The following is a 10,062-nucleotide window of genomic DNA, read 5'->3' as shown; positions in this document are numbered from 1 at the left end:
ACATTTGCGAGGTAAGTGTCAAGAAAGTTTGGACTATCGCATCGTGTTTTTCATTTAAATAAGAAAGTATTCTCTGATCCTCGCTCACGTACCTACGTTCGCTCGCGAACTAAGCACTGCACCGATGCTGTCTGAGTAGCCTATGGTTTGCGAGCGCGCATCGCATAGACTTTTGCCGTTTTGATCGGCGCAGTCTATGCGAGTCTATGCGGCCCTTATTTTAAGGACTGACGAAAATGTTTCGCCGCGAAATAGCCTTACATTAGCTACAAATCGTCATGTAAACCACCTATTTTACTTTTTCACGGGAAGCACACATCGTGTGTCTCTTGTTTCTTGTTTTTTTCCCTCAGTTTCTTTTTTCGCTACTGGTTATTTGGGACTAAAGAACGCAGTGCTTCTTCTGGGGAGAGCGGCTGTTGTGTACGTGGCAAGCGAAGCATTGTGATTTTCTCTATTCTCCGCAGATATCTTGCGGATCTCAGGTTGTTACGTTATATAGCTGATTTTTTAGACGAATATATTTGTAGCGTGGTGCTCGTAAGCCGATGGTCATTCTTGCTCATTCCCGATCGTAGTGGGTACTGTGACGGTCTTTAAATGCCTGTGCACGGTATGCCCAGGTGTAGTAGAGTTAAGGGGTATCATGGGACCAAAATGTTTCGGCGCTTTCTGGCATGGTGTCTGTTGTAGCCTGTGCATTTCTTCGAAACGTGTGAAGCGAGGTAATACAGCATTACTTCTGCTAAAATTTATTTTTAGGCACTGTAATGGGTTCTCTGTATTTACAAGGCAACTTTTCATATCAATCATCACTTTTGTTGTTTTACTTGTACTTAGAAACACTTTGAAGAGGACCAGTACGAGGGAAATCGACAGGATGGGCGCCGTCTGTTAAAGTCAACAGCTCTACATCATCATGGACTATATTTTCGAAGTGAAAAACATTGCTAATCTGTATTTGACTGTCTTAGTTTCATTTACGGTTTTTGTACGCGATATGTGTGCAGTGTTGTTTATTTTTTCAATGTAGTTCTAATGGTTATTTATAAAATGTTCTGTACTCGCCATCGATGTGTTTCGCTGATGCGACGTTTTCGATGGTAGCTGATGTATTCTGGCTGGATATCTTGATTAATATTACCTAGAATTCATTCATTCATTCCTAGATCCAAAGAGGCCGGGGGGGGGGGGGGGGGACGACGACGACGACGACGACACCGGCGCAAGCCGGATCCCACCGGATTCGGGCGAGCGCGATATGCGGTTCGCGATTTGCTGCGGCAGAGTGGCGCGATGGCGAATGCCGGGACACCATTGGCTGCGGCGGCTGGCGTGGTCGCCTCTCCTCGCCCCGCTCCGATGGCGTTCGCCTCGCCGGCTCGTCAGTTGCGCTTGCTACCTTCGTTCGTGGTGGACGGTGCTTCGCCGACGCTGTGCGAAACAGCTGCTCTTCTGCTGCCCGAATGGCCGTCCTAAGAAGAGCGTGACCGACGCAGCAGTCGGGGGAACGAAGCTGACGTGCGGCCGCTGCGGAGAAGGCTCATCTTGCGCAGCCTAGATTTTCAAGCAGGAGACGGGTGCGTGTGAGTAGGACTCGTGTTTTACGCCGAGCCCATAGGTGCCATAGGAATGCCGAAGTGCCACGAATGCGCCGCGTTGTCGAAACGCCTTATTATGGAATGCCTGTTTGGAAGAGGCGAAGTGAAGGCACGTACATTGTAGTCTGATTGTAAACACACTGACAAAACGTCGCAAACATGAGAGGTAACAGGAAATACGTTTCATGCCAACCCCAAGCAATTCTCTTTTGTATGATACACTGCCATTAAGCATTCGGTCGTGTGTTCGCGCTCGTGTGGCCTTTCCTTCCCGTTCGTGTTACGCTTCATTTGTTCGCGGGCTAGGTACACGTGCAGTTGTACCGACTCATGTTACTTGCTGTTTTCTGTAAACCTCAAACGTCTTTTTATGCGATACAATTCCAATAAACTTTCACTAGTAAAATAGCGCTTGTGTGGTCTTGTGTTGTCTCATTTGCTTCTTGGTGTAACTGCGTAGTTGTACCGACTCATCTTACTTGCTGTACCGTTTATGTAAAGACCAAAATGTTTCGTGTGATAGACGGATAATAAACTTTGTCATGAATACGCCCTTGTTTGGTCTTTTCTGCGTGACCCGCTTCATCTGTAGTTTTGATTACCGTGCAGTTGTGCCGACTCGGCTGACTTGCATGGCGTGTACGTAAAAACCTAAAGGAAATAGTTTGATACACTTCCGTTAAGGCCCGCTAATAGTCCGACGTTATCGGCGCGCGGGCCAGCGTCGTTCGCGGCAAGCCACGCTACGCCGGTTGCGCTGCCCCAGCCGAAACGCCATCTCCTCTATGCTCCGACCAGGGAGGATTTAAAAAATTGAATTTTTTTAATAACCCTCCTTGACTCCGACGCGCGCGCCGTCAGCTGTTATCTTCGGAGCATGCGCAGAACGATCCCGAGCCCGCGCGCCGCTTTAAACCATCGGCGAAGTGGCGTGGGCGCCTTTATTTCTTCGTGCGAAATCCATTGTGGGTCGACGCGACCAACGCGCGAATGGGTCAGGAGTAGTACACTTCCAGTGTACTAGAATATTGGGTAGTGTGCTCTCTGCCCTATGCGGCGCACGCTTCCAACTGAAGCCGCACATGTCGCCGGAGCCGGAGGCCGCTAGGGGCGCTGGAGCTAGTTTCACCTGAAGACCCGTGCCAGCGCGTGCGCTCTCGTCACTGCCATTCGCTTGCTGCAGTCTGCACACGAGGACGCGAATCGACTTGATTTTGATTGTTTTCGTAAAGTGCAACGTTCGTCGACTTGTCTCTGCAACGTCCTCGGACTTCCTTTGTGCTCGTTCTACGGTGCGCTAAGAAACTATGCCTAGTCGCCGGCGCAATTACTGTTTTGCACCAGTGTGCCGGACAGGCTCGCCGAAGGCGTCTCTTTTCAGCGTCCCACAAGAGGAAAAAAGGAGACAACAGTGGGAAAGGAACTTACACTGAGAAGAAAAGAAGCTTGACCAAACATCTGCCGTGTGCGAATTGCACTTTGAGCCGCGTTAAATAATCAGGGACTTCGTTCACGTCGTTAACGGCAAGGAGTTTTTTTTTTTTTTTTCATTTCGCCGCACTGCATATTCTTAGGCATGCTCTTAAAGTGCTTTGTATCTAGTGTGTGCTCTGTGAGGAAAAAATGATTTGTTTTATTTTGTAAACATTGGTATTGTTCTAAAAAGAAATATTTCCTGCATGCACTAACAGGAAGGTTTGTAATATTTTTGGAATCTGTGCAGTTCTTTGAGTATTCTTCGGTTGGGCTGATTTTGCGCGCTTGCTGCCAGCGTTTTGACAGTCGTTGTCTCCAGTCATTCAGTGTGATCTATTCATGTTTGTGCGCGCTCAGACCACGCTCGTTCATTCAGTTAGTAATAGTCGGGCCACATTTTCCAACGCACGCTACACATGCAATGCTGCCCGGGTCGGCAGTGCAGCGCTACAGGTGTGTCCCTTCGCACGCGCTGCCCACGGGAAGCGCTTCTCATCAACACCACCGTTTCACACGCGCCTTCTCGTGGTCATCGTCATGTCGGTCTACTTACGCCGCAGCACATCTGCTTACTTAATCAGCTCATGTTTACTACAATTCATATTGCTACCAAGGCCGCTCACCTTACTTCGTATGACATTGCTGTGTTGCTATCGCATTCACTGCTTCGCCCTTAGAGCGAAACTGTGACATTTTTTTTTTTGATTCGATGCTGTTCCTAATAAAATGTGCGAACTTGAAAGTGCATTCGAAAATAAAAGCAATTTTGTGCGCTCAAAGAGCAATGCCGCCTGCTCGCTGAAATCATTGCTCGAATTATTGTATACAATTAGAAATGAGCTTGTTTAATATTTTAAGGAAAATAATTTTTCATGCGCCGTGTTTTTCTTTCTGGCGATGTGTACCCACACGTCGTTTATATGCATTTATGATGCAAGAAAACTGTCCGCAACTTGACCAAATGCGGTCAGCTTGGGCAATGGTCCACTGCTAATGAGAGCGGCGCGAGCTCGACGCTGGCCTTAGTGGACCGCAGTGGACGATTACGATTACACGGTGATAACTAGCACTATATATATATAAAACGAAGAATCGCACTCGCATTATCGTCACAGTAACTGCTACAAACTACCGCAAGCTGCTCACTTTGGTGGCGAACCAGCGCCCAAATTCATGCCATCTCGCGAGGTCATCGATAACGCCTCCCGAGCCGTCGCAGTCACAGTGGTAAAGTTTTATATATATATAGCACAAAATGCGAATTGACGCCTTTCCTTTAATACAGATAGCAAGAACTTATTTGCGCTATGCAGTGCAATAACCCGCATAGCGTAGGCGCAACACTGCAAAACGTTTCAGGTGCAAATATTTGTAGCGCCATCTCTCGGAGGCGACATCAAGGGCGTCAAGCGGAGCCGTCATCTGAGCCCACTACCCCTATTCTAGAACACTATAAGTACACTCTAGTCAGGAGCGAATTCAGCGCCGGGCCCGTCGGGGCGCGTCGGAAGCCGCCGGTTACGTTGGCTGCGCCGGTGCGCTCGACTATTAGCCCCGAGAACGACCTACAGGGGCGCTGCGAGCGCCGCTCGCGTGACGTCAGGGCACGGACTCGCGCCTGTTGTCTGCTGCCGTTCGGGCGCTTTCTGCAGTGTTTCCGTTTGCTCGCTGTCGTTCCCTGTGTTGGTATACTTATGACGGTCATCTCAAACACATTTCACGACGTCTTCATTCGCGCAAACTTATTCAAAGAGCTTATTTCCTAGACGACAATTTATTTCTCAAGGGAAACGCTGCAGTGCCAGCCGAAGGATCTCAAACCAGCCCAATGCGTGTTTTTCATGCGTGGATCTAGACTTTGAAGATTGAGGGACTAATAAAAAAGCATAAATAGCACGTGACTAATAAAAGCATAAACCAAACATATTGCTACACGCGTGTGGTATTTGATTGTTTGACCGAGGCGCGCGGGCGCCATCACTCGAGAAAAGAAGAGGAAGAACGAGCTCGGCTCGCGCTGTGAACCTAACCGGTCAGCGCTGCAACCCGCTGTTGTAAATACATCCTGTAAATAGTTGCCCGTCTTACCGACTCGTTCTTCGCGTAACATCGTGGTGGAGGTGGAACGTTCCCCCTCCTCGCCACGGAGCTCCGAAGCGGCCGCACCGTCGTCTTCTCAGCCATGGCTTCCGATGGAAACACCCCGTCGCCACCTACACCTGCGGCGCCTACCACAACGTACGTTACGGTTCCTAGTCTCCGTGATCCTGGGACATTCTCCGCCCAAAATGGCGTTGACGTCGACGACTGGCTCAGCATGTATGAGCGTGTTAGCCAAAGCCACCACTGGGACCCTACCATCATGCTCGCCAATGTGATATATTATCTGGACGGGACACCGCTTGTCTGGTTTCGCACCAATGAGGTTGAGATATCCAGCTGGGACACTTTCAAAGAGAGGCTTCGCGACCTCTTTGGCAACCCGTCAGGTCGCCAACAGGCTGCGCGAAAGGAGCTTGCTACCCGTGTCCAGTCGTCGACAGAATCGTATGTCGCCTACATACAGGAAGTGCTCGCGCTTTGCCGGAAAGCCGACGAGCACATGACCGAGGTTGACAAGGTGGGCCATATCCTGAAAGGCATCGCGGACGACGCCTTCAACTTGCTCGTCTATAACGACGTCTCTACTGTCGACGCCATCGTCAAAAAATGCCGCCGCTTCGAGGTAGCCAAAAGCCGCCGCGTCGTCCCACAGTTTTCCCGGCTCCCAAACACCCCTGCCACGTCATCTTGCTCCGCTCTTCCTGCCACACGCCCTTTTCAAGAGAACGTCACTCGTATCGTTCGCCGTGAGATTGAAGCGGCGAGTCCGGCCCCCCTTCATCCACGACCCCTCGACGGTACCTTTGACCCAGCGGCCCCTACGATTTCCGTCATACAAGCAGTTGTGCGGCAAGAAATTGCCAACCTTGGCATCCCTACCGCCTGCTCTGTCTCCCGACCTGATTCGGCATCCATTCCCATGGCTCCATCCTTCCACGACCAGTATTTCGCTCCCCGACCACGCAATCCTGCTGAATGGCGTACCCCCGACGACAAACCGATCTGCTTCCGCTGCCACCGAGTTGGTCACGTATCCTGCCACTGCCGCAGCACCTGGATGCCGCCGTACTTGCGCTCATTCCCTGCTCCTCGCCCATTCGCCGACACTCGCCGTTACTCACCTCGCCGTCCGTACTCTACTTCTGATGCCCCTGACAGCCGCTCCTCCGGGCGATCGCCGTCGCCTCAACGCCGTCGCTCCCCGTCACCCCAACCTCGCCGCTTTTCCTCGCCAAACCGCAGGACGGAAAACTAGGCCATGCAGCTCTTGGAGGTAGTGCTACATCCCGTCCGTCCTGTACAAATCCTCCGCTGACGCTCCTCACGAACGCGAACCTAATTGACGTAGACGTGGATGGTGTTCCATTCAAGGCATTGGTTGATACTGGAGCCCAAGTGTCCATAATGAGCGCTACTCTTTGTCGTCGCCTCATCACATAACAATCCTGTTAGGATACCATACCTACATATGACTGCTACATTTACGATGATTTTAGCCCATTAAAACGTGTTTGCTTATGACGAGTAGCTCATGTTATAATATCTCATTTTTCATTTCTTCACAGAAACGCTCCCCCGCAGGGGCGTCTGCGCAAGCAGGCGTTTGGTGAGTTGCGCCACCACGTACCCGAGCACACGAGGGTTGGACCCTCCCACGTGACGCCGTGCGTGGCTTAGCCGTGTCCGGGGAAAGGGGGATCCTGGGGGTTGAGCCGAAGCCGGGTGTCTGGACCATTACGGCCCCTCGGCAGAGGCAACACACCTCTTTGGCCTCTGCTTCACGTAGACGGCCCCGCTGGGCTGACCCACCCAGGGGAAACCGGCTGGTCGCCTTTTCCTATCCCCCTCTCTGCCCCTTTTTTCCCTATCTCTTTTCTTTACTGTCCTGTCTCCTCTTCTCTTCTGTTACTTCTACGTTTCCATAGGCGGCTCGGGTTAACCTTGTATAGGTGCCCTCTCTTAGGTTTATATATAAGGTTATAGCGGCAATGTACGGCTGGCGCCTGAAGCCTTACATGTTAAGTGCTGCAGCGTCCCCTTGTTGGACTCCGTGGTGGGTGGCTGCCATTGCTGCCGAAGTACAAATACTCCTATGGGAACACCCGCTTTTCCACGACTTCTTGATCGTCTCCCTCAGAAGAGGGGACGCACCGATGAGTTTTTGAACTTGTTCACCCGACCAAAAGACATTTTCCCACGGTTTCAAGTAGTGCATAGCGAAAGAACAGAAAAACTGGCAAGAACCATATCCCCATTTGTAGTTGCGAAAAGCTTAACCAACACACTAGGTCCTGGCTACAAGGTCACAAAAATGCCAAGCGGAGACCTTCTGCTTGAGCTACGCGATAAAGACCAATACAACAGACTCAGCAAGCTTGTTACTTTTGGTGATGTCCCAGTTACTGTTTCACCGCATCGTTCCATGAACACAGTACGGGGGGTAGTATCCGAAGCAGACCTAATCGAACTATCTGAAACCGAATTGTTAGAAGGATGGAAGGAGCAGAACGTCACGAATGTGCAGCGCATTGTTATGAGGCAGGACAACAAAGACATTCCCACGAAACACCTGATACTCACCTTCGAATTGAGCATTTTGCCAGAAAGCATTGAAACAGGCTACACAAAGATAGCCATAAGACCTTACATACCAAACCCTAGGCGTTGCTACCAATGTCAAAGATTCGGCCATGGCTCGCAGAGCTGCCGTGGTCGACTCACCTGTGCTAAGTGTGGAGTACAAGGTCATGCCTCAGACAATTGCGAGGCCACACCTCATTGCGTTAATTGCGATGGTGAGCATCCAGCGTACTCCCGGTCTTGTCCAAGTTGGAAAAAAGAGAAGGAAATTATAACACTGAAAGTCCGTGAAAACATAACGTTCAGGGAAGCACGCAAAAGGTGCTCACAATTCCACACTACCACTTATGCTGATGCGGCGCGTCAAGGGGCAGCGTCGCAGCAGCTACTGCCACCTGCCCAGCCCGCGCGCAGCGAGCCGTCGCTTGTGGCTCCTGCCCCCAGGGTGCAAGTAGCGAAGTCTACTCCACCCAACCAGCGAACAGGCCCGGTTACCCTAGGGTTGCCGGCACCACAACAGTCCTCGGTGGCAGCCTGCGCTTCGCGTAGCGAACCCGCAGGCCCGCCAGCAGCTCCCACGGTGGGTGCAGTCAAGGCTGCCTCACCCTCACCGGCCCCTGCTGGTGCTGGCAACAGCCGGCGCAGCTCAGGCCCAAAGGCACCCCCATCGACATCCGGGCTGGTGGGCGCAAATGTCTCGTCCCTCGCGGCGAGACTTTCCCGTGAAACTTCTCGCTCGCAAGAGCGCGTGTCCGGCGCTTCACAAGAGGCAATGGACACCACACCCACCCCGACGGCGCACCAAGCGCCTAAGGAGCGGCGAGGTTCCCTCGACCGCTTCAGAAAAGACAAATCCCGCGTTACAGGGCCTGGAAAGGGCTCTGTAATCTAATGCAACACTTCCTTTTTGTTTTTAGTACACACAGCACCCATTTACTTTCAGTATGGCCACACAAATTATACAATGGAACATCAGAGGCCTTCTTAGGAACCTCGATGATGTGCAAGAACTTCTCCACAAACACAATCCAAAAGTGCTGTGTGTACAGGAAACTCATTTAAAATCGACACATACAAACTTTCTTCGACAGTATGTTACGTTTCGTAAAGATCGCGATGATGGTCTCGCATCATCAGGCGGTGTTGCCATCATGACTCACAAAAGCATAGCATGTCAACGTCTGCAGCTGCAAACACCCCTTGAAGCAGTGGCAGTTCGACTGGTTCTCCTTAACAAACTCATCACCATTTGCTCGCTATACATACCCCCACATTACCGCTTACACAAACACGAATTTCAGTCCTTGATAGACGAATTGCCAGAGCCCTATCTTGTTCTTGGCGATCTCAATGCACACAACAGTCTGTGGGGCGATGCTCGCATCGATGCGCGAGGCCGTCTAATTCAAGATTTTCTTTTCTCGTCCGGTGCTTGTCTGCTTAACAAAAAAGAACCGACATATTATTGTCTTGCAAACAAAACCTTTTCCTCTATAGACCTCAGCATAGCTTCTCCATCCATATTACCTGAACTTGAATGGGAAGTTATAAAAAACCCTTACGGGAGCGACCATTTCCCAAACGCCGTGTTCCGTGGTGGAATGAACAATGCCGGAACGCACGTAGGCAGCAGAACACAGCATGGAGGCAGCTTCGCAATTATCCTACTGCTGAAAACCTTGTCAGTTTCAAGAAAATCAAGTCCCAAGGTAGGAGAACACGCAGACAAGCCAGGAGAGACAGCTGGCAAACATTTTTATCAAGTATCAACTCGTACACGGATGAGGCCAAGGTTTGGAACAGGGTGAATAGGGTAAGAGGACGACAAACACATCCGCCTCCCCTGGTAGACAGACAGGGAGACAGCCTGGAGGACCAAGCGAACTATCTGGGTGCACATTTTGAACATGTTTCCAGTTCATCACACTATTCTCCAGCGTTTAAAAGATACAAATCAGCAATAGAAAAACAAAAACTGGACCGAAAGAGCACCGGAAACGAGCCATATAACCTACCTTTCTCCCTAGCAGAGCTGCATGCATCACTCACCTGTTGCAACCAATCTGCCCCAGGCCCTGACCGTATACTATATGACATGTTGAAAAACCTACCCTCTGAAACTAAGAAAACCCTTCTCTGTCTCTATAACTCTATATGGACCTCCGGCGAGATCCCCTCTGCCTGGAAAGAGGCCATAGTGATCCCTATCCTGAAACAGGGCAAGGATCCATCGTCCGTATCCAGTTACCGGCCCATAGCTCTAACAAGCTGCCTCTGCAAAGCTTTCGAGAAAATGATAAAC

Source organism: Dermacentor silvarum, chromosome 3 (genome assembly GCF_013339745.2).
Source record: "Dermacentor silvarum isolate Dsil-2018 chromosome 3, BIME_Dsil_1.4, whole genome shotgun sequence".
NCBI lineage: Eukaryota > Metazoa > Arthropoda > Arachnida > Ixodida > Ixodidae > Dermacentor > Dermacentor silvarum.
The sequence above is the reverse complement of the archived record's forward strand: the minus strand, read 5'-3'. Positions refer to the sequence as shown.